The following is a 24198-nucleotide window of genomic DNA, read 5'->3' as shown; positions in this document are numbered from 1 at the left end:
CAACGCTCTACGTGTCATTCGATAACAAACACACAGCGGCCAGGCAAAGGGAGAAGAGTTGACATGGATACAAGATTGCAGCTTTATTGAGTTCCAGCTTATCATGACCTTTGTTCTTCTTTCGTTTCTTCATTTTACAACAAGATGTACGATCAGCCGAGCCGAAATATTGTTAAATTAGCACTGAGGTAATGAAGCTGTCTATAATTCATCATAATCACAACGAGAGGACAAACAAAATATGATATGTAATTCATAAGAAAAACCAGTACAGATTAAGCAATGTAATCTGTAGTTCTTTATTTCCAGCTTCAGACACAAAACACATAGATGCACGCATGCAAAAAATAAAGTGCAAAAAACTGGCTAAAACAGAAGAAGATCCTAAAGAAGATCCAACAAACCCTCCATGCTTCGACAGGAGAGGTCAAGAACGTGTAAAGTTCGAGCACAGTGAATAGAGCACATCAGAAACAAATCATTCGCGTGGTATTAACAGCAGATTAAATGCATGAACAGCTACAGCTCAACTTGCTCCTGAACTGCTGCATGATCTTTGAGAGAACAAAGAAGAAAAAAGATGAAATAAAAGTAGCCTGATGACAGACAAACCAATAAAGTCGTGGTCCAATATCGGCGGCAGAGAGGATGCCTTACATCACCCCAAAACTCGATCCGTCTGACAATTAAACGTCCTTTCTTGGTATGGGTCATGCGCACATCGCTGATTGCCAGGTAAGGAGTTGTTGCCATGGCAACTTAACCGGCTGCCTCCCCCTTTTTTTTCCGTGGTTGTCTGTCCGCTGAAAGCTGATACCGGAAATATGTTCTCCTCTTATTGTTTGAATATTGGCACAAAGGAAAACAGTGTGAAGGAAGGGGAATGAATTTAAGTCTTCTGACAGTCCATTTTGCATTAAAATTGTTTGCTCAAGAATTTTGTTGGTGACATTGAAGAGGGTTTTATTTTACTTTATAGTTCTGCTTTGCTTCGGTTTTTTTTTTTTTTTTTTTGGGGGGGGGGGGTTGTTTTAGTCCGCGTCTGTGGTTTCAAGGAGGCCCTTTCACTTGTTCTTAAGCCAATCTGAATAAATGGTGTCTTCATCACATGAATTACAAGTACAAGGGGGAAAAAGAAACGGAATTCTTATTACGTCTTGCTGAAAGTGCGCGCCACAGCATTGCGATGAAGATATCATTTCGGAAGTATGTGTAAAGGAGATACTGTCAGTGACATTTACCAGCCACGGCCATGGGATACCACGGGACTTACAGACTAGCGGAATGCCGAGTTTTCACCCATTTTGGTCGGATCACATGACTGTGTGGTATATCGACATTAATACCATTCTATTAGAGGAAACTTCACCAACATGTCATGGGGATACGAGGGAAAGATTAGTTGCTTCAAGATTCACTTGTATAGAAAATGTGGCGCTGTAAAATATGCCGTGTTCTTCTGATTTAAAGATACATACCCGTTCTCGTATTGCGTTTATAGTCAGCGTTCTTGGTTTTGATTTGATTTTCTTTGGTTTGGTTTCTTTTTCGAATGGTAATCACTTTACATATTGTGCCAGACATTTCAATATTTTGTTTTGATATATTCAAGGATATTGTTCTTGAAAGAGACGCCTTCGTCCTTGCTCTGCGAAGCGTTTTTGTCATTGTTCCTTGCAATCGTAAAACCGCAGATTACTGTGTCAAGCGTCAACAAATCGTGTATCATTCCAGTGCCTTAGGAGAACAAGGCATGGTTTATTTCTTTCTTTTGTTTTCATTTTTCCGTCTTATTGAGAGATGTTTGTGTGTATGTGTGCGTTTGTTTTGTCATTCTAAGAAGAAGTCGGGGAGCTGTAAGAATTTACTCCATTTTGATTTAAGACAACTAGTCCTAGCAAGCCTTGTGGTCATTTTCAACGTCTTTGTTATCATTATGAGTAGTGTATAAAAAGGAACAATTTTATTATCACTTTTGCTTTCATTGCCATTCTGTTCATTTTCATTAATATCCCTACTTCTATCATCATAATCATTTGCATGTTTATTGTTAAATATAACTATCATTATCACCATCATCATCGTCGTCGTCGTCATCATCATCATCATCAATATCATCATCATTCTCATAGCCATTACGGTTGAACGATCGCCTAGAATATTTGAATGATATTTTAATAATTTTACTGAAACTTGATATAAGAACATGAAGAAATTGAATACTTGTATCGAAGTGTGACAGGCAGCTACAGATAAAAACACGAAAATAGAAAAAAAAACCAATGATAATAATCATTATCTTATTCCTTACAGAATGCATACCGAGAAAACTCAACGACGGAATGAAATGTTCAAGATGGCGAAATGCAGGTATCAACATTTATAGCTGAAATAGGCACCAACTTTTTCACCCTAGTCCCTGTTAAGGACGTTACCTGAGCTCCATGGCAGTTTGACGTAAAATGTTAAACACACCATGTTTCATGAAAGTACCTGGTATATACGAAGCCCTTTACGTTTCACACTCGTCAACCTTTCAAAACAGAAATAACAGAATGGAAGTGACACGAGTATTGCTCAAAAGGCAGGTTTTGTATCGTCTCCGATGATTCATTACTAGAGATGACGAAAAGAAATATCTCCTCCATGAGCATCCACCATTATAGGACATATCAATGCACAAGGGGAGGAAAATACGAAAGCTGAGATGTCTATCGGACAGATATTATCTAATGACGTTCTCATGGAGATAAATGAACAGTGCAAAGAAGACGGGTTAATCTCCGGCGTAGAGTACTTTGTCTCGTGTAAACACGAATCAAATCACCTTCTATAAAGGGTGTCATTATGATGGGTAATGCCGTCGTCACGGTCTTGTCATCGTATTGCTTCCCAAGTAGTCGATCTTTCCGCGACGTTTCTCATTCCGCATGTAATGGACATCTCGGATGCTGCTGGTTTTAATTGACACCTCAGCACATCCTCGTGTAAATAAGAATCGCCCGCTGGCAAGCCTCACGAACAATAAGCTTCGAATATAGGCCTATCTTTCATCATTTTTTTTTTTTTTTCCTTTTTTTTTTTGGGGGGGGGGGGAGCATTACCATCTTTTTAATTGTAGTTTTCTCCTCGTGCATTTCTGCAGGCCTGGGATGAAAACATTAGCGACAGGATCTCCGTAGAAATGATGGCAGCAATTAGAATAAAAGCTCTTCACGGAAGAACACTTGACCCTCAATATTGTCAAATAATATCAATCCGACATTTTGAATTCAAGTATAACTTACATAATTTGCAGGCCATTACTAAATGTCCTTCATTTTCTTTTTCTCGCTCTCACTATCTCCCTTTCTTCAAGATTGTTTACTGTCACTTCAGTGGTTTTAAGTGTACATGTAGTTTGTTATAATCACGTGTGTAGACTTGCCATAAAACGTGTTAGCCATCCAGTTTCCAGTGCCTTCTTATTAATACAATGTACATATAAATTTGCACTATCAATTGTGGTCATTTGTATAGTTTGATGTGAGAAATAAATGACTCTAAGTGAAAGTGGTACCATCTCCATAAAGTATAAAGACAATAAAGAGAGGGTAGAGTGTGGAAAGCACGTGTTCATCATAGGGGAAAAAAATGCTTCCAGGAAAGTACTGAAAAACATATATATAATATATTTCTTAGGGTATGAAATAACTGATTAACCGTCACGTTCGTGAGTTCTGATCAATTTCGAAGGTAAGTTGCATGATATTTGCACCTGCGGTCTTTTCACCATTCTTCTTCACGTCAGCCTTCCTCTCCTTCTTCTTCTTCCTGTTCTTCCTTCTTTTCTTTCCCTCGTCTCCCCTTCCTCCTCCTCCTCCTCCTCCTCCTCCTCCTCCTCCTCCTCCTCTCCTCCTCCTCCTCCCCCTCCTCCTTCCTATGGCTCTCCCCTCCTTCTCTAAGAGGGCAACACATAGGTGAAAAACAGAGGATCACTCCCGAAAGTTTCCGTTGAAAATCTGTCTTCATGGCAACATTTTCAGCACCGGGGAGCCACCGAAGAGAGTAAACACTGTAAACGCGAAGGGGAGGGGAGGAGGGAGAGGTATCCATTGACCCCATATGGGGGTTGACGAGAACGAAAAGGAGGAACCAAGGAATGATACAAGATGGGATAATATAAGACCAACGCTAGGCGGCGCTGCATCACCGCGAGGCAAAATGCAATGACGGTGACTCGTGCATGTGCAAGGGTATGGGTTTTGCATTCCTTCGCGCCCCGGCCATCGTTCTCCCGAGTGAATGGTGTGTGTGAGTATCTGATGAGGAGGAAGAGAAGGAGGAGGAGGAGGAGGATGGGTTGGTTTTGGAGGAGAAAACATTGATTAAGGTTGCGCTTAAAGAAATCGTTACAATCACGGAAAGTGTAAACAGTTGGAGAAGAATCCCTGTGGCACATCCTTGAGGAGTAGGAAATAGAAAAAGGAAAAAAAGACAAAGAGAAAGAGACAAAGAAGAATCCTGAAAGAGGCATTAAGTACACGTTCAAGGAAAACAGTGATATTGGAAGAGCCTTGATAATGTAGGAGAAATAGTCTCCAGTCAAGAAGTAAGCTGATATGTTTCGAGATGGTTTTAAGCCAGGAATGTGGCTATTGATCGAAATCGGAAGTTAGTGCGCAGTTTCACATCATTGCAAATTGGCTTTGGTAAGTAAAGGTAAAAGCTAAGAGTTAGATAAAGTTGTGAAACATTAAATGTTTACATCCTTGAAAGGAATAGTGATTTAAGTTGTATCCATGAATCCAATTTGAGTTCATGATGTTTGATGTTATCGTCATACAAGCCTGTACTATTTTCTTGTACAAAATTCGTCGCTGGATTTCCACTTTTTTTCAAAGAGGAATTTGACAGAAATATTCGTGTATCATATTCCTTGAATCAAATTACGGCTGTATTGTAATGGCCTATCAATAAGGACAACAAGGGATGTAGGTGTTTGCTGCAATCTCATTGACCAAATTTAATCATCTTTTTTTAAATCAAACTTTTGTGTACAAACCAATAGAAGCCTTGTAAGGTGACCGAATTTCCTAATTTATTCATATTTTAATATACTATACATGTCATATCACTATTTGAGGAAAACGTGTAAAACTTGAGTTTACATATACATTTCTTAGTTCGAAGTCTGATTGTGATGTAACTTCTATCTGTATCTTTGTCAGATTTTACTATTCGTTTTACAGTCAACTTACGCACAACGTGGAGCTGCACTTTAACTTTTTCAGTCGGCATACTACATCCGAAATGATTCTTCTATATCCGCGCTGAATCATTATCATTGTCAGTCTTCATCATACGCGATGAGGGGTCTCTGATGGGGTCTGGATTGTCGAGACTAGTGGGGGCTGCCATGCAAACAGTTGGAGGCGAAATGCGAGACCAAATCCATCATATGAATTTGAACATTTCCATCGATTTTGCCCTTCCTCGGTGCTCGCTTACCGCGACAGTAATTCCTTGATGTATATTTACAAGGAGAGCGTCAAAATGCCGATATCCAGAGGACTGACGGGTCTTTGAAGACTTAAAGGCGGCTTTATTTGGGCAGTCCGCGTCACAGACTTCAAACTTTTGACCCTCTTACCACTTAACTCGTCACAGTTTTTTTTTTAAAGAATGTTTGGCTCCATCTTTTACGTCATAATTGAACAATTAATTCATTCATATATGCCCTGTTTATTCAAATTTATTGTTCTGTTACGAATGTATAACATCAATTTGCTCATTTGGTTGGGAAATTATGAGTAGCCATCATCATTCTATTTTCATTACATATTTTTTGTTGTTTCTGTTTCGGTGGGCACGCTGGAATTCATCATTTGTTGTTGTGGACGTTGTTGTTGTTCAGTGGTTAAACTGGGCGACAATATCTTTCATACAGTCTAGTATGATTCGTCTCACAAAAAAAAAAAGGAATCTTTGATATAATACATCGACAAGTTTCGATTGAATTACAATTGCCTGAAACCTGGGGCCCGATGCATAAAACTTACCATTGAATTTCAATGGTAAACTACCGTCAAAATTAGGCGTCACAGCCAATCAGCATCAAGGATTTTGAAATTTACCGCTACTTTGAAGACTTACAGCTAGAAAGGAGCGGTAAGTCCAGCGGTAAGGGTTTTATGCAACAGGGCCCTGTTGTTTCGCAAGTCTTAACGTTTAAAGCTCTAGCCGTAATGCTGTGTTATGTTGTATACGCACTATTCTGCTCGTACGTCCATAAGTATGTTTTTTTTTCTACTGTGGAATACAACTTCTACATGCTTCTAACCTTTGTGTTCTCTGTTTCTGTAGAATTGGTTTTTTTTTTTTTCATTGTCATGATTGTGGAAATCATTTGGACTTTACGAAACAAAGACTACACTCTATATGAAATGTATAATTTAATGTTGTATGTACCTTTCGATGAATACTGGTGGTTGAACATGCTTACCGGTTCTTCTAATGAAATGCCTTTGGGGGACCTGCCTGGGCGTGTTCTATTGCATGAACTGTAAGCAGTCATACTATGTTCCCCGCTGTATGGCATGCCCTTAGTTTTGAGGTCGCAAACCTGGTTAAAGAGCTTTAACTCACGCCACTGATGAAACCAACAGAAAGCAAAAAGCAAAAAAACAAACAAACAACAAACAAATAAACAAACAATACAAACCAAAATAAAACAAAAGAGATGAATGAAATGAGAGAGAGAGAAAAAAAAAGACGTGGTGTAACAAATTTATGCCGATTCTTCGAATGAGTGTACAATGTATGAATGTGTGGTGTGTGGTTGTGTGCGGATGTAACTATATGTATGTATGTATGTATGTATGTATGTATGTATGTATGTGTGTCTCATGCTATGTAAGTAATGTTATGCATATTAGCTCAGCTGTATATATGTATATATATATATATATATCATTTCTCATCATAGACGAAAAAAATCTATCAAATATCTCAAATTCTTTAAAATGGATATATGTGTTTTTGCACTTAAACTCTTCATCGGATAACAACAATAATTATAGGTTTAATGGATGTTTATCCGTCTTTTTACTTGTTTAATGTATGTATGCAAGTTTATGTGTTTGTTTATTTGTTTTCGTTTATTGTCGACAGTTGACGAAGTGCCCTTTTGGGGGACACGGACACTCAGTCAATGTCGGCCAATGAGTGGATGATACATCTGTCATATCATTCCTTCTTCTTCTGCTGCCTTTTTTCTTGGACTGCTTTACATGAAAACAAAGCTGATTGACATTATAGTATATCTCGACTCCAGCTGTACTGTCTAAAGGTTCACTGCCAGAGGGCAGACGATGTTTATGGGGCGAATGATCGCTTAAATGGATTGATGATACGATTCTAGAAGGGAATCATTTCTTATAGATGCAAGATGGGTAAAAAGACAAGGTGTCACTTCGTGACCTTTTGGACAAAGCGGGCGACTCTTGATCAAAACACCATAATTCAGATCGTTATCAACAGCGACAATAGTCATGATTAGAATGTGATGCTTAGAATGATAATAATCATAGTAACTGGAATTTTGATTTGATTTGATTTGATTTGATTTCTGAATTTCTTTTTCATAAATAATTGAAATACAAAGTCAATTGAACGAACTAACTGAGCACAGTATAATTTGAATCTGACAGTTAGAACAAAGAAATGATTAATTCAAATATCCAACAATTTTTTTTTCTGACACAATGCAAAATGAAAACAAATAAATTATTCTATGCATACATTTATGCAAACATAGGTTCCCGTATATCTGTTGTTCAAAGACAAATTAAGTAACTCTTGATGTAACAGAAATTCAGGAGACCATCATCACAAGCAAACGCTTGACGAAGAAAAGGACCTCAGAAATGATTGTCTAAACAATACGACATTGTAAGAATATAATACATGTATACGAGTCACCACTCACTGAGTGGCGATAAAGAGAGAGGGAGGGAAAAAATGGGGGAAAAAGTGCAGCGGTGCATTGTGCAAAATGTGAAGTGTTTGCGCGGAAATGAGTTGTGAACATGTATTAATGTTCATGTTTGCTGTGTACGTTCAGTTCGGAGCCCTTACTTTTACTATAAAAGTGAAAAAAAAAACTACCCAGATAAATAGCAACATGCTCTAATATTCGGATGTTAACTCCGATACATTATCTTCCGCCCGACAGCAAGTGGTGGTTCTTATCCTTATAGTATGCAGCGGGTACGGCGTAATTATTCAAATTCATGAAATTCTTCCGTCGAGATGTCGGAAGCTCGGTGGTCTAGTGGAGATGACGCCTGTCCGGAGATCAGGAGGTCGTAGGTTCGAATCCTGCTCGAGTATGTACGCCCATGATTTTTTATCATGGCTACTACTAAAACACTGATCAATTTAGTGCTTATTTTTGTCGATGTTGGGCAATTTGTCAATCAGTGGCAATGAAAACATCTCGATGGAAGAATTTCATGAAATTGAATAGATCTAAATTGTTGAAGGTTATCAGGTAAAAGATTCCAAACATCAGGACCATAATGTTTCAAGTATTTTTGTGCTAAAACAATTCTTGGGTATTTAAGATGATAATCAGATGAACTCCATTTTTAAGTTATTTGAATTATCCTTTTCTAATTTGTTATTTGAGTTATCCTTCTCTAATTTGTTAAATGCTTGGAGGAATGTGAGGTGTTTAAGGACATTTTGATATTTATTTATATAACGTGAACGTGGTTTAACTTTTTCTTGATATGTTAAATTTGTATTCATGTCATCCATAATACACTTTTTAAAAGAGCGGGGAGGTAAGGACGTACTTGAAGGAATTGAACCAAAGAGGACAAATTAAAAGTGAAGTAAAATTCAAATTGGTCTTTAAGGGCACTTGATCAATCAGGTTTGGATATCTTGTTCATTGCGTTCTAAAAAGAGCAGTGACATATCTACGACCATCAATCCAAAACTTGCACAATTCATTGTTAAAGGGTATGGAGTAGATGGCACCCCTGTTGCAGCCTCATGACAACATATCACGTGCTTGTTGTCATGAGGATTCCATCCGGGACATGCCCCTTCGCTTTTTTCATAACCATAACCAATGACTTTGAGCCGCCTTAGAACAGAACGTCAGAGTGTATAAGATCCGTGACATTCGTCCTAAGCACACACTAAAGATTCTCCCACGAACCGGATAGCCGGCCAACCAGTGACCGGTTGCGTGTTAATACGTAAACGTCACTTTGTACAAATCCTTCGTGATTGATTCGAGGATCATATGTCACTGATATTGACTTTGTCACGCTACGCATCCGTTTTCATCAGCTTAAACGCTTTTCATCGAGCTGTTTAAGTTGCTGGCGATAGGGATCGAAATGTCTGTCTTGCAAATCCTGCCTCGATAGCTACCTCGATAAAGTGAAACCTTAATACTCAAGAGGGTTTTCGCTTTCCATTTACTGGCGGAACTCATCAGTTTCGTCTGCCACAGCGACATAACAAAAAAAAAAGAGAGAAAGAATGAAAAAAAAACCCGGTAAATACAACAAATGAACTCATTTTAAATCTATACGGTGTGACGAGAGGGTAGTGAATACTATCCGATATAGAAAACGACGTGTTACGATCTATCAGTGTCATTATCACTGACTGACGAGCTAAAGACTTTGGCGCTATTTGCTTGGAGGGGAGGGGAAGCTCATCCGCTTACAACATGTGGCTTATCCGACCCCCAGACCTGCATGAGAGAAGAATTTGCAATATCCCTGTACATTTGTGGTTTTTTTCTCTATGTTTCGGTCATCTGTTGTACCCGTGCTCCTCATATCAATCTGTAGCTCGAATTTAATTGGGACCTACGCTCCACAAGCTTGCTTTTTAGTAGGTTCCTTCATATTTCTTTAGCATTCATTCCCATATTCCAACTTTTATCGATTGATCACTATGTGTTATATGTTTAAAGTATTCTATGTATGTCTCCTACCTAATTAAAAATACATCAAATGTAACAAAATTGAATAATACATGATGTATAATTAAAAATACATCAAATGTAACAAAATTGAATAATACATGATGTATAATTAAAAATACATCAAATGTAACAAAATTGAATAATACATGATGTCCAATTGGACATCATGTATTATTCAATTTTGTTACATTTGATGTATTTTTTATTATTCATTGAGAAAGATGAAAATAAATGAAATGAAATGAAAATGGACATACCTCTCTCTGTATCACTCTCCCTAACTCCCCCTCTCTCCCTCCCTCTCTCTCTCTCTCTCTCTCTCTCTCTCTCTCCCTCTCTCTCTTCCTCTCTTACTTTTTTTTTCCTCGTCCGTACTCAAATTCACGCCGTCAGGGTCAGCAGAATAGAGGCAAAAATATCTTCTTTTTTTTCTCTCTCTCGTTTTTCAGCAGTGACCTATTGGAACGAAGAATTTAGTGATTCGGATGAAAATAACTAAACCAGCTCCTTTGTAATGCTTCGAGTCACCTCGTTATCGAGCTTCTAAATCTAATCCCATTTCATTCAGGTTAAGCGTGCCATACTTCACTGTCATAGAAATCTGATCCCTGCTCCTACGATCAAAGCTGCCTAGCGATCAATGTAATGCAGCAAAATGATCGACAAAAAAGGAAAAAAAGTGCAAAAACGAACTAGGATTGTCAGTTCTAAGAGGGCGATTGCCGCAGACTGGTCATTTGCAAACTGCTCTGCAGGTGTCGTGTGATCCGTTATTAGGGTAAAGTGAGGTCGATAGGAATGGGAGAAGGATACGATTTTGGTCATTTCCAAAATTCTTTTTTTCTTCATCGAACATTCAGTAGCTATCAAGGCCTGTAAAAAAGTGCACGTGAGCGTTAATAGCCCAAACCACACACACACACACACACACACACACACACACACACACACACGCAAAGATTTCCTCCTTCAGATTATCACAGGAGTTAGGTAAAGTTCATGCTAACTCAAAGCATTCAACTCTTTCTTTCGAAATGGGAAAATAGTATCATTGTACTTTGTAAATATATATTAGTGTAAATCTCGATGCTTTTGGAATTGTTGGCAAACATTGTCGTATTTTTTTGTGTGTGTGTGGATCCTTGAGACCAAACAACTAGTATCAATTTCTCCCTCGGATAGAATGTCGTTCTCACACGACGACGTGACGGATAATCGTATGTATGGATCGATGTGTATGTTCGTATCCATCTCGATAGATTATGTCTTATGGATCCAGAATGCGATTATCGATTTTTTCATTTACTTTATTGTTTCCCAAACTGCGTTTTGTCAAAAGCTTCAAACGATATAAGAGGAAGGAAACACAATAACTCAGACAATATTACACCTTTTTGTATAATCCTGTTGTGCAAATTATTGTAAAGCTTTGCACGCTTGGCCGCAGCTATGGCAAAAGACTTCAATAAATAATGATATAGAACAACGTATTTTCAAAATCATATGGCTCGCGTTTGAGCACGCGTATAAGCAGATTCAGTCAAGCTGTGAATGAGATTGACAACTAGCATTACTAAACACAAAAACAAGACAAAACAAAAAACTTTTATTCAAAAGCAGGGCGGAAGTGTGACATCATTATTCAAAACGGTGCGTGTCCAATTTGCGACCAGTCCACGGAGAGCCGCAAAAATGCAAGCCCGAGTTTTTAAGATGTGCTCTCCGCGACGCTATTCCATATTATGCTCTCCTGGAGCTCTGTGTGGTCTTAGATTGTTTATTTCTCTCTGTGTATTATTTTGTATATGTGCTTTTCAGCACACACTGAATATCGTTACGCATCTGGACCACTACCTACTTCAGTAGTACGCATTCTGTCCTTGCAACGTGTGTATAATTACCATAGTAAGTAATTATGTTCTCAGGCGAACATAGTGTGTTTTCAAGATGAATATTTCAAAGAGCGTGTAGAGTCGAAGGTCTACGAACACTTTTATTTTTTTCAAAGAAGTGTGAAGAAACTAATTTTAAGAGTGATGCAGTGACGTGAGTAATTCTGTTATGCAGAAATCAAGACCGGAGACACAGACATACGCACAGAGAAATGAGCAATGATGAATGAAAAGTACCTTCAACCCATCGAGTATACTGGGGAAAATTTGCTGCAGAAAGTATCATATTTTCATCCTCAAATTGGCATCTTTAAATTTCCCATCGTGGCTTAATGTTGGAAGAGGAATATACATTGTAATAACATAAAAATTGTGGATAAAATGGATTCATCAAAATGTGCAACAAACTCAGAAAGAAATTTGCCAAGAATTTGCTGTGTGAGGAAAACAGGAATTTTAATCTTCTAAACTGTTGCCGATTTAAAAATCAAACGGAGTCCGAGATCCATGGCAGAAACTTCCTCAGAAGCAAAATGACAAACGCAGAAAGCGAATGGACGACAGACGCTCAGCAGGTGATTTTTGTTATTCCCAACTTTTGTTGACCTGAAAATGAAATAAGGTTCGTCATTCCGATTATTCATTATTCCGAAATATATACCGATTCCCAATAAGATGTTCCTTAATCCGAAAATCTCTGGCGTTTATGCCGAAGGTTCATAATTCCGAAAATGAAATACAATTCGTTAGTTCGAAGGAGGTTCACTAATCCGAAAATTAGACAAGGTTCGTTATTCCGAATTGACAAGAAGGCGCTTACTATACATCGAATCTTCGAAATTATGCGAATCCAATTCCATTTCCGGATTAGCGAACTCTTTTTCATTTTCGGAATGACGAATCTCCGAAATGACCACCCTTCTGAACATTGAACTGTAACCTTGGCAACCCACACAACTCAGCATGAACCAACTGGGAGGAACCACGGACACATTATGAAATGTCAAATAAAACATTATGAAACATTAACAATGGATACTTTAAATACTATGACCAGTGGACTGAGACCGACGGAGAGATACGTGCATACATACATATTATATACATACATACATACAGCTGTATATACATTATAATGCGTTCTCAAATCAAGGGAAAGTAAATCAATCAGTATGATACCCTCGTCATAGGAAGGGTGTGAGTACGTAGGTGAATACATGGGAAGCTGGAAGGAGGGAACATTCTTCAAAGAAACAAACAAACAAACAAACAAAAACCTTAAATGATAACAAGTCAATTCCGTACCAAACATTCTCCGTAATCGTGTCATATCATCACTCCTAAGAAAATTACACATAGGCACACAGAGGGGAGAAAAAAAAGTTCCCAAAAAAAAATTGATGACATCAGCAACTGCATCGAAGGTCTTATTTCTTCACACAACCATTTCACATGGAAACACTTTAGTTGCTAACTAATTTCCTAGTCATGGGCATTTTTAATGAGGTTTCACACATTTTAATGAGACATTATGCTTATATTAGTTTTAAAATAACAAGACTATAAGTTGTTGGATAGAACAAAATCATTTTATAGTACTATAAACCTACACCATCTGGTAAAGAACGTTGTATGGATGGCAAACTAATAAGATTTATTCATCCTGAATCCAATTTAAAAGCAATGCCATTTTTTGAAGTTCGTCCTTTTGTTTCAGAAAATCATATCCCTTGATCTGTACACAAGCCTGAATGTCAGGTTTTCATTAACGTATATATTTGTGATGATGTTTATTTCTTTTATTTGGATTATCATTGTATGCCTTGATGATCTCATAAGGAGCAAGCATTGTAGTCATGGTATTGATACCAACCTATGCATGTTATGTATTTTGTGTTCTTCTCCGGAGTATTTTTTTTTTGAAAGGAGAATACGTTAAAATTTCACACAGTTTGCATAACTTGACTGATTCGGCGTTACCAATATGATTAACAAAAGACATTAGCAGGGAAAGTTATAAGTAATGCTCGGTCTAGGCATGCTGGGGAAGTTGCACTCCTATATCTTTTGTTAAAGGGATCGTACAGTTCTGGTTGAGACCTAATTTCAGGTTTCTAACATTTTTAGGTGAGATAATGAGAAATTTCGTATGAAATATGAAAGAGCATGTAATTTCATGAGGAATTCAATGTTTATTTGATAAAAATTGGTTTTGAAATGGCTGAGATATCCAAAAAAGAATGATTCTAATAAAGTGTGGGACCCACACTTTGTAACGATCGCTTTGTTTTACTTTGTTTTTGGATGTTTCAGTTATTCCAAACCCGATTTTCATCAAATAAACTTTGAATTCCTCTTAAAATGGTATGCTCTGTGCTATATCATAAGTGTTTTCTTGGTATCTTGCAAAAATTCGAAAGCCTATTTCTTATCTCAACCAAAACTATACTATCCCTTTAATCATATAAGTACCTTTAGCAATGATTGACAGATGATATCGCTGGCAGAATCTACAAAGTTTGGTAATCTTTTTTGTGGGCCTTTTTCAAGTAATCTGAAGAGATATATGATATATGATATAGAATATATGGCATATATTTAGATATTCTTTTGGCCACATTACTGATGATCAGGGTACGAACAATCAAAATAAGTCAGCATCCATTTGCACTGAATAGTTCCTTAAAGTTCTGTGACTTGCTGGGTGAAGAGTTGCTCCAGAAATTCAAAATGCATCATCTGAAGATATAGGAGCTTTGACATTCGCTCCTCCCCATAATAACAATTACGTGTAATCGAGGGTTCATTTCTATTTCGTATTCACATGCTGGCTTCTTCCATATTGATATTTCATCGAACCACCTCATTTGGTTTCTGCACCGCTAGCGATCTACAAGTGCTAAAGTTAAATCTTAAAGTGCGGTGGGGTTGAATGTCCCCATATCTAAGCTCCTAGATCGGCAATTGAACCTAATGATCAGCGAGACGCAGCTAAATCAGTTGCACAGCATTCATTCTCGCAAGAGTTATATGCAGATATCTGAGATGTCGAAAATACGATGAATTGCCAATTGTACCAAAGCTCAATTGTTTTAGTAACTAGTTCTAGTAACTAACACTCCCCCCCATAAAAAGAAGAATCTTCATCGTCTAATTAATGCACAAAAATTCAAAACTATGATCGTTTATGTGATTGTTTTTCTTCCCGCTTTGACTCATTAAGTAGAGAAATGGCACATGATTCAACGAAACAGCATCGTTGCATCACTTGATGACCTCCTTTGATGACGTCACTACTGTGCTTTCCAATATGAACATTAAGATCAGACACATGCGAAGGAGGCACAAGTAATTAGAATGAAACGGAAAAGTGTGTCATGACGTCATGGTTATGAGAGATATGAAGATAGATAGATATTATATATATGCGTGTAAATATATCAATCTGTCTCACACACACATATATATACATATGAGTGTGTGTGTGTGTGTGTGTATCGATAAATAGATAAAGAGAGAGGGGGAAGGAGATTAAGGAAGAGAAACTCACAAGTTTGTTTGCTTGTTTGTTTATACATTCGCCATTTCCGATTAAAGATACACAGAACTATCCCTTATGGAACAAACACAGTGTTGCCACACTGTGTTCACATAGTTAACTCTGTGTAAAATGTGTGAATATAGTGGGTTCACAGTTTTGCCACAGTGTGAAATTACAAACTATGTGGTTCACCACATACAACTCACATAGTCATACACAGTTACCACAGCTTACCCCATAATGGTCACAGTGTGTCATGTGCTGCAGTATGTGAGCATGGTGTGTTCATAGAGATGTCATAGTATGAATATTTAGACTATGTGGTCAACTACATACTTATCATACTTGGTGACATGCAGTTACCACATAATAGCCACAGTGTGTCACATATTGCAATCTATGGGAATAGTGCCTCCACAGAGATGTCACAGTGTGAAACGATGGACTATGTGGTTTATCTCCTCCTAGCCACATAGTAGTATACAGTTACCACATCTACCACAGTCTGTGGGAAAGATGTGTTCACGTAAGAGCACAGTGTGTATTTAAAACTATGTGACTTTCCACATGCTAATCTCATAGAAATCACAGTTACCACAGCTTATCATATAATGACCACAGTGTGTCACATACTGTAATATGTGACATTTGTGTGCCCACAGAGTTGCCACAGTGTGGAATTCTAGTCTATGTGGTTCTTTCACCGAAAGTCACATAGTGATCACAGTTGCTACAGCTTGCAAAACAAAAACCACATTGTGTCACATATTGCAGTATGTGGGAATATTGTGTCCGCCGAATTATCACAGTGTGAAATTCTAGATTATGTGGTTTCTCACCCAAAAGTCACACTCGTCACGTACCACAGCTTACCACAAAATAACCACAGAACGTGTCACATGTTGCAGCATGTTGAAATGTAGTGTTGCAGATTTGTCGCAGTATACACCGACCGATCCACAAGTGAATGGGGATGGGGTACGTCATTAAAATTATGATAATAATATTGCCGGGGAAAACATTCATTCACAATTTGAACAGGACACAGGATATTCCTGTGGTAGTTTGGGACATATATCACAGGATAATACCACACAGCAGTACCACACAGGAGTGCCACACAGCAAAACCACAATCGCACAGCAGTACCACACTGCAATAGCAAACAGAAGTACCAAACAACAAAACCAGAGAAAATACAACAGAAAGTACAACAGGAAAATACCACAGAATATTCCTGTGGTATTTTGTCACATATACCACAGGACTACCACAGGACAATACCAAACAGCAGTACCGCACAGGAGTACCACACAGGGAAACCACATAGTATATCGCACAGCAGTAATAGCACATAGCAATACTTAATACCACACATCAATAACACAAGGCAAAACCGCACAAAATACAATAGAAAGTACAACATAAAAACATACCACAGGGTATTCTTGCGTTTGTTTGTTTTTTTCTTGATATACTATACAACAGGACTATCACAAGACAATACAATGTACCACACAGCAGTACCTCACAGGAGTATCACGCAGCAGTACCAACTGGAATTTAATCACACACACACACACACACACACACACACACACACACATATTCCAGAATTTAATTGATAGATGAATTATGATGGGAATTATAACAATTGATTCAAGAAGTATTTAACCTGGCCTAAAGGTACAGCATGTGATACTTCATGTGGCATTTCTGTGGTATTCTTGTGGCATTCCTGTGTTATTCCTGTAGTACAAATTTTTGCGTTCCTGTAGTACAATTTTTTGCATAGCTCATGAATATTCATAAAAAGCAATCTAAATTTAAGAAATTACATAAACGACTTCTAAATTCAACGTATATATAATTGGACTTACTTTGAACCTTATTAGAAATGGATGGTCTAATAATGTTATGTGATACCCAATAATTACCACACAAAATACCACGAGAGTATTCAATACCACAGGACTCAATGGTTATTGTACCACAGGCACGTGGCAATGAGAACAGCCAGCAAGCTGCGATATCCGTGTGGTAATGCACATATATTCTATGGTACAAGTTTTCATCAAAAAATGCAAGTACCACACGAAAGTACCCGGGATATTCATGTGTGCGTGTGTGTGTGTGTTTTGTGGATCCATATGTATACCACTGGACTACAACAGGACAATACTACACAACCGTGTCACACATGAGTACCACAAAGGCAAAATCACACAGTATCGCACAACAGTACCACACAACAGTACCACACAGATTATACCACACAGGAGTACCACACAGCAAAACCAGAGAAAATGCAACAGAAAGTACCACACGTAAATAGCACAGGATATTCCTGTGGTATTTTGGGACATATACCACAGGACAATACCAAACAGCAGTACCGCACAGAATCATACAAAATACAATGGAAAGTACCCCATAAAACTACCTCACGATATTCGTGTCGGGTTGTTGTTTTTTTTTTTAACATGCTATACCACAGCACTATCACAGGACAATACCACATGTGGTATTTCTGTGGTATTCCTGTGGTACTCCTGTGGTAATCATGTGGCACAAATTTTTACATAGCTCATGAATATTCATAAAAAGCAATCAAAATTTTAGAAAATACATAAAAGACTTCTAAATTTAGAGTATTGTGATGGGACTTACATTGAACTTTATTAAAGATTGCCTGATAATGTTATGATATTTTTAATGTCATAAATTTTGTTATGAAAGTGTAATTTCATACCTTGATAATAAGGTATTGTCTTGTTAGTAACCACGCCTTAATACATTACGAATAGATGACCTATATATATATATATACTGATACACCCGATAACTAACTAGCAATAGGATGACTATTATAGACCTATGTAGGACTAGAATGGTACTAGGCCGTATGAGTTGTTTGAGGTTATGTATAATAGGAGAAAGACAGGTTATATAGGTAGGGACATGTTTGTCCTGAAATTTATCACTCGCCTATCAGGTAAATTCTGGGATATATGGCTATTGACTGTCCCAGATTTGTTTTTCCGACTGTGGTAGATAGCACAGAGTGTAAGACTGTGATAGATAACACAGAGTTTAAGACTGTGATAGATAACACAGTGTGAGACTGTGAGAGGCAATGGTAGACACACAGTGTGAGAGACTGTGGTAGATAACACAGTGTGGGATGCCTCAGTTTGTTATACTGTGTTACCTACCACAGTATCCGCCCTGTGATTTTCCACAGTATGATAAAACCATAGCATTACCACATGTCCCAATTTTACAGGTAACCATTAATTGTGACATAACACACTGTGTTTCGCACTGTGAATCACAGTGTGTTTTACTATGTGGTAACACTATGACTGTTCCATAAGGGATAGGCCTAAATAAATCACACATGAATCAAAGAAAGAGAACAAAATGGATGGATTGCCCATTTCAGATTCGTCATTAATATGATTCTGTTCTTCCATGGGATCCGATACACATAAATGCTGAAAATTATGATAAATATGACAAATGATACATATTTTCCGCTTCCCCCCTCCCATAACTGAAGACTAAAAACAATAAAAAAGTTAGATATTTGCTGAAGATAAGTAATCAAACGGTCCTGAAGAGAGATGAGGTGTAGTCAGGTCTCTTGAAATTGAGGTGAAACAATATAGGATCTATATATTTTATAAACTTGCACATATCAAATACATATCTACAAACATCTGCTGAGATCATTTTTTTTTCTACCCACTCTAAATAATGCATGCTTCATTTGCATGATAAGCCTGCTTGCAAATCTATTTCACCTCGACCTTGGTGTAATTCAACTGCAGTTGGGGCTGTAGAGAATTTACTGTGTACACTGTCGTTGCGTTCCAGATAATGCACTAGTATTTCTGATGCACACACCCGTAGATGCTCGTAATTATATCCTCCCATGAACTTTGTCTGCCTAATCAGATTTTGCAAGCATTACGGTGAGAAGGAATACATTCCAAAGAATCTTCAGGTTTTTTTTTTCGCAAATTGATAAGCACAAATAAGCTTTTTTTTTTCATGCTCAGAAACTGCAATAGAGCCTGCTGCGCTAGAAAAAAAAAAATCTGTACTTCAGTAACTTCTGTGCCTAAGATTCTTACATTTCCTAATATCGGGTAAGATATCACCAAGGTAAATACATTTTATTGCACATAACCTGCGGGTTCTCACCCTATGTCCTGAGATTGTGAAAATTAATAGACATCAATCTACTCATCAACTCTATCGCTGATCGTCAATAACTGAAACCATTCGCCTGTGGATATGTGTGTGTGTTTGAAAAGAAGGCAAATGCTTAAATACAGGTGAAAACACATCGCTAGCTAAAATCATAGAGAGCAATGAATCGACAGATATGTTCTGACGTCACACTATGAACACCAATTCTCGTTACTTAATATCCACATATTCTACTCATGACTCATTTGATGGCGTTATCAGTTTTACCACGTGATATGACACATGAGTAGGACAAAGGTCGTGGGTGACTGCCAACTCATTTTTTTGGTCTCTTTTTTTCTCTTCTCAATCTATTCTTATTTAATATTCTTAGCGGCGAATTTGGGCCAGAAGACAAACATTTTGAAAAGGCCTACAAAATCATGATGATCAGCAACGCGTTCATTAAACTAGTTTTCTTAATCTTATCGAACGATATGCAATTTTTGAGATGTAGCTGCCTACACAAATAATCCGGGTAGTTTGAATGCTGTTGTTTCATTAATTTCATTTCATAGCTCATGAGTTAATAGGACTGAGGTATACATGCTGCCTTCACTGACGTGAACTCCACGTGGGCTCCTTATGAGCCAATATATTTTCCCAGTATAATAAGACAATATCATAGCGGTTGGTCTACACGATCAAAACTCTCTCTCCCTCCCTCTCTCCCTCTCTCCCTTTCTCTCTCTCTCTCTTTCATTATTTTCTTCTCTTTAGTCATCTGTCTATCTTCTCTTCTCTAGTATATATCATTATCTTTTTCTCTCCTCCTTGTCAGTCTTTATCTTTCTATCAATCTATCTATCTATCTATCTATCTATCTATCTATCTATCTATCTATATATCTATATATCTATTATGTATCTGAACACGTCAATCTATCTCCTTCCTTCATTTATTTATATATCTCATCCTCCCCTCCCTGTCTCTTAACATATTTTCTCGCTCCCTGTCTTTCTCTTTCTATATATCTATCTCCTCTCTATATCTCTTTGCAATTTCTCTCTATTTGCAAATCTATCTCCTCCTTTCATCTATTAATATATCTTTTTCTCATCTCACCCTCTCACACAGACATATAACAAACACATACACAAACAAGCGCATGCACACAAATGAACATCAACACAAAAATATAAACCATTACACATACAAACTCACTCATTCTCCCTCTCCCTCTCTGTCTGTCTGTCTGTCTGTCTGTCTCTCTCTCTCTCTCTTTCCATGTTTTTCTTTTAGTATTCCTTATCTCATACTGGGAGTCGAAAGAGATATAATATCTTGTGCCCGATGACTTAGTATGTTTGTTCCCGTACAGTATCGAAGTACAATTCTAGTATTGACTGAGCAACCCAAACTTTTTTCATCAATTTACAATCAGTATTCATTCTCAACTCTTTCTGAAATTCAGACAGGTGATTCATCACTCATGCAATGGTGATGCCTTTGTTTTATGATAGGTCAAATTAACCAGTTTGTTGTAATCTTTTGGGTCAATTATGCATGTTCCCACACGGTTTTTTTTTTTTTTTTTTTTTTTTTTTTTTTGTTCGTTTGTTTGTTCGACCCGCAATGACGTCCACGACATTTTGACACCTGTGGCTCGGGGAAAATCAAACAAAACAAAACAAGGAAACACAAGCATACACAAACAGAATTACACACACACACACACACACACACACACACACACACACACACAATTTTTATGGTATTTTTGCGATGAATTTCAGTCAATATCAGGACCATTTTCACAACGAAAAGAGTATGAACAAAAATAAGCAGCTGTATATTCTCATTTGTGCTGCTGAATCACACATTACATAATGTACAATATATATATATATATATATATATATATATATATATATATCATATATCATATATATTTTTGTTCATATGTATTTATGTATGTATGTATGTATGCATGCATAGATAGATAGATAGATAGATAGATAGATAGATAGATAGATATATAGATAGATGGATGGATAGATCTGACGACAGAGAGGGGAGAAGATATATCTTTGTAAGTTTCTTTAATTCCCACAACGACATCGATGAACACCCCCATTCAGAAGCAACGAAAGACACGAATGAAATTACAGAAACGCTCAGCAAGTACTTGCTAGCTGAGTAGTGTCGAACCAGGGAGGTGAGACTGTACCTCCCTGGTTGAACTATCTCTCTAGCTCATGTGTGTGTGTCTGTTTCTGCACTGTACTACTTTTTGAGAGAAGAAGATTGACTTGCGTGAGAGAGGTATTCTATCACGCCGCTCTGATTCCATGCAAGTGCCATGAGGAGAGGGATGTCAGACCGCTTTGTACGCGAGCAGTGTATATTTAGGGCAACTAGCAAGGTTAAAGCTAGAAAGAGAGAAAGAGATAGATACACAGTATCTGTGATATAGTGGCGAAAAAGAGGAGAAAAAGAAAAGAGATGGACAAAACAGGAAAAAAAAAGAGAGAAGGCATCTGAGAGAGAAGGTAGAGAGAGAAGATATAGAAGATATAACATATACATACAGAGAGAAAGAAAGAGAAGGGAGAGATAGATAACTACCATATGCGTGTGTTTGTGTGTGTGTCAGTGTGTGTTTGACATATATAGAGAAAGAAAGAGATAGAGATGGAAGGAGCAAGAAAGAAATGAGCGCCAGGCCTGAGGCGAGTTTCCACCGAACCTTTGACAGCCAATACCAAGTGAGCGCGGGAGAGCGAGCCAAGCCCTGAAAGTGGGCCAATCACACCGCGCTAATCGAAGGGGTCGTGCACGCCACGCGTTCTCTGTCGGCGCGCTGGCTTCGCCCCGATCATTTTCAGACCCCTTAAAGCCCGCTGTCCCTCATTTTTCGATAATCATCGAATTTTTCCCACAAACACCTTCGTAATGCATACACCGACAGATCAAAGAATAATTACAAACGTTTGAAAATCCATTGTCATGCATGTATACAGATGAAATTTACGTAATAATCAACTTTACGGACTGCAATCAAATTAGTCTGATAGAATTTGTCATATTTGTTTTTGAAAATTACGATATATGTGGGAGAACATATGTCAAAGCATATTCCCATAAAATCAGGGTGTACGTTGTAAATCAGTATTTAGAGAATTCCAACGTTTGGGATAATTATAGACGACAGAATTATATGGCTTATAACAACGTATAACACTTGTCTAGTTGAAGGTTTGCGAAGTTTTTTTTTTTGTATTTTTTTTGGTATTTTCCCGTATGTATATATGATTTATTTCTATTAGTTTGGTGACTATCGTTTATCCTTCATACTTTGTAATGTATGTATGCTTATGATGGATTTTCTGATTTACCTTGTGTTATGTTTTGCTGGAAGAAAAATGAAAATGAAATAATTAAATTGAATTGAACTGAATTGAATTGAATTGAATTGAATTGAGAATTGATTAATGTATTTTCTTTGCTTCAAAAGTAGAGGTTCTAAAACTTCAGGCAGTTCGCATTCATTCATTTTGTGCATCGTTGTCAATTCTAAGCGTACTCCAAAAAACGGATCGGCGTTGCGCACGTAAATTGTGACGGTAAATTCATCCTGAAATTCTCTTTTGATATTACAATATCAATACTGATCCTTAAAATGGTAAGCAATTGCAAGAATTCCCTTACTCGATAGGGTGATATTTCCGTTGAATGCAGCATAAAATATATCTTAAGTTTATCTCCTTTTTTCAGTTTGTAAGTAACCCTTGCACTGTTTGAAACAGGTTCATTCAAATAAATAAGGTGAGTGTTCCAATTTAAAATGATCATCAATAAAAAAACAAACAAAGAATTTCGTTGAATGTTCGCGATCTGTGCGACTTTGGTAAGATACATTTTGACAAGAAAGGTTATCAAAGGAAAAACTGAAAAGCGTATGATGTGGTTTTTGAAAACTCAAGGATAGATTCTTCTGTTGAATTCCTCAAAAAAGGTGTGCTCAATATCAGTTGTTTCAAAGAATATTTTTGATCACTATGAAAAAAAAAACCAAGACAATAGCGTTCCAAAAGTTGAACTGAGTGTATTTTGTCATTGATGAAGTGAAGAAAGAAGGGGGGGGGGGGAGGGGTCTAAGAGAAATCCTCGGAAGTACACCACGTAGAATATGTTTGAAATGTGACTCACAATAATTTGAATGTATACATATACTGCTGCTTGCCCGACAGATAACAAAGAAAAAAATAACACAATAAAAAGCTGAGTTATGAGTTCAACCTAGGATATTGTTGTAGTTCCAACTCAATAACAAAACAAAGATATTACCTATATTAAACAAGATATTACCTATATTGCCATACATTTACTGTAAAACCTAATACTCTTGATCGAATCTGATACATAACAGATACGCCCACGTTTATCCAGTCTGTGTAAGTAACTTCAGAGATTAACAAGGAGCAGTTTGCATTTATACAGCGACAGCTGCGAAAGATTTCATTTTTCCCCTGATTATATTATGTCTCTTTCCGAGATATCTTTCCAGTTGT

General features: G+C 37.4%; 1 non-coding gene across 1 annotated transcript; it reads left to right on the top strand.

The window, feature by feature from the left end:
- The first annotated feature begins 8300 nt into the window (after positions 1-8300).
- On the top strand, positions 8301-8373 carry Trnas-gga (transfer RNA serine (anticodon GGA)). The gene has a single exon. It is a non-coding gene; the product is annotated as a tRNA-Ser (tRNA).
- The last annotated feature ends 15825 nt before the right edge of the window (positions 8374-24198 follow it).

The sequence above is a fragment of the Diadema antillarum genome, unplaced genomic scaffold (assembly GCF_040938485.1).
Source record: "Diadema antillarum isolate AM-2024a unplaced genomic scaffold, OU_Dant_1.0 seq00001042_RagTag, whole genome shotgun sequence".
In the NCBI taxonomy this organism is placed as follows: domain Eukaryota; kingdom Metazoa; phylum Echinodermata; class Echinoidea; order Diadematoida; family Diadematidae; genus Diadema; species Diadema antillarum.
The sequence above is the reverse complement of the archived record's forward strand: the minus strand, read 5'-3'. Positions and strand labels throughout refer to the sequence as shown.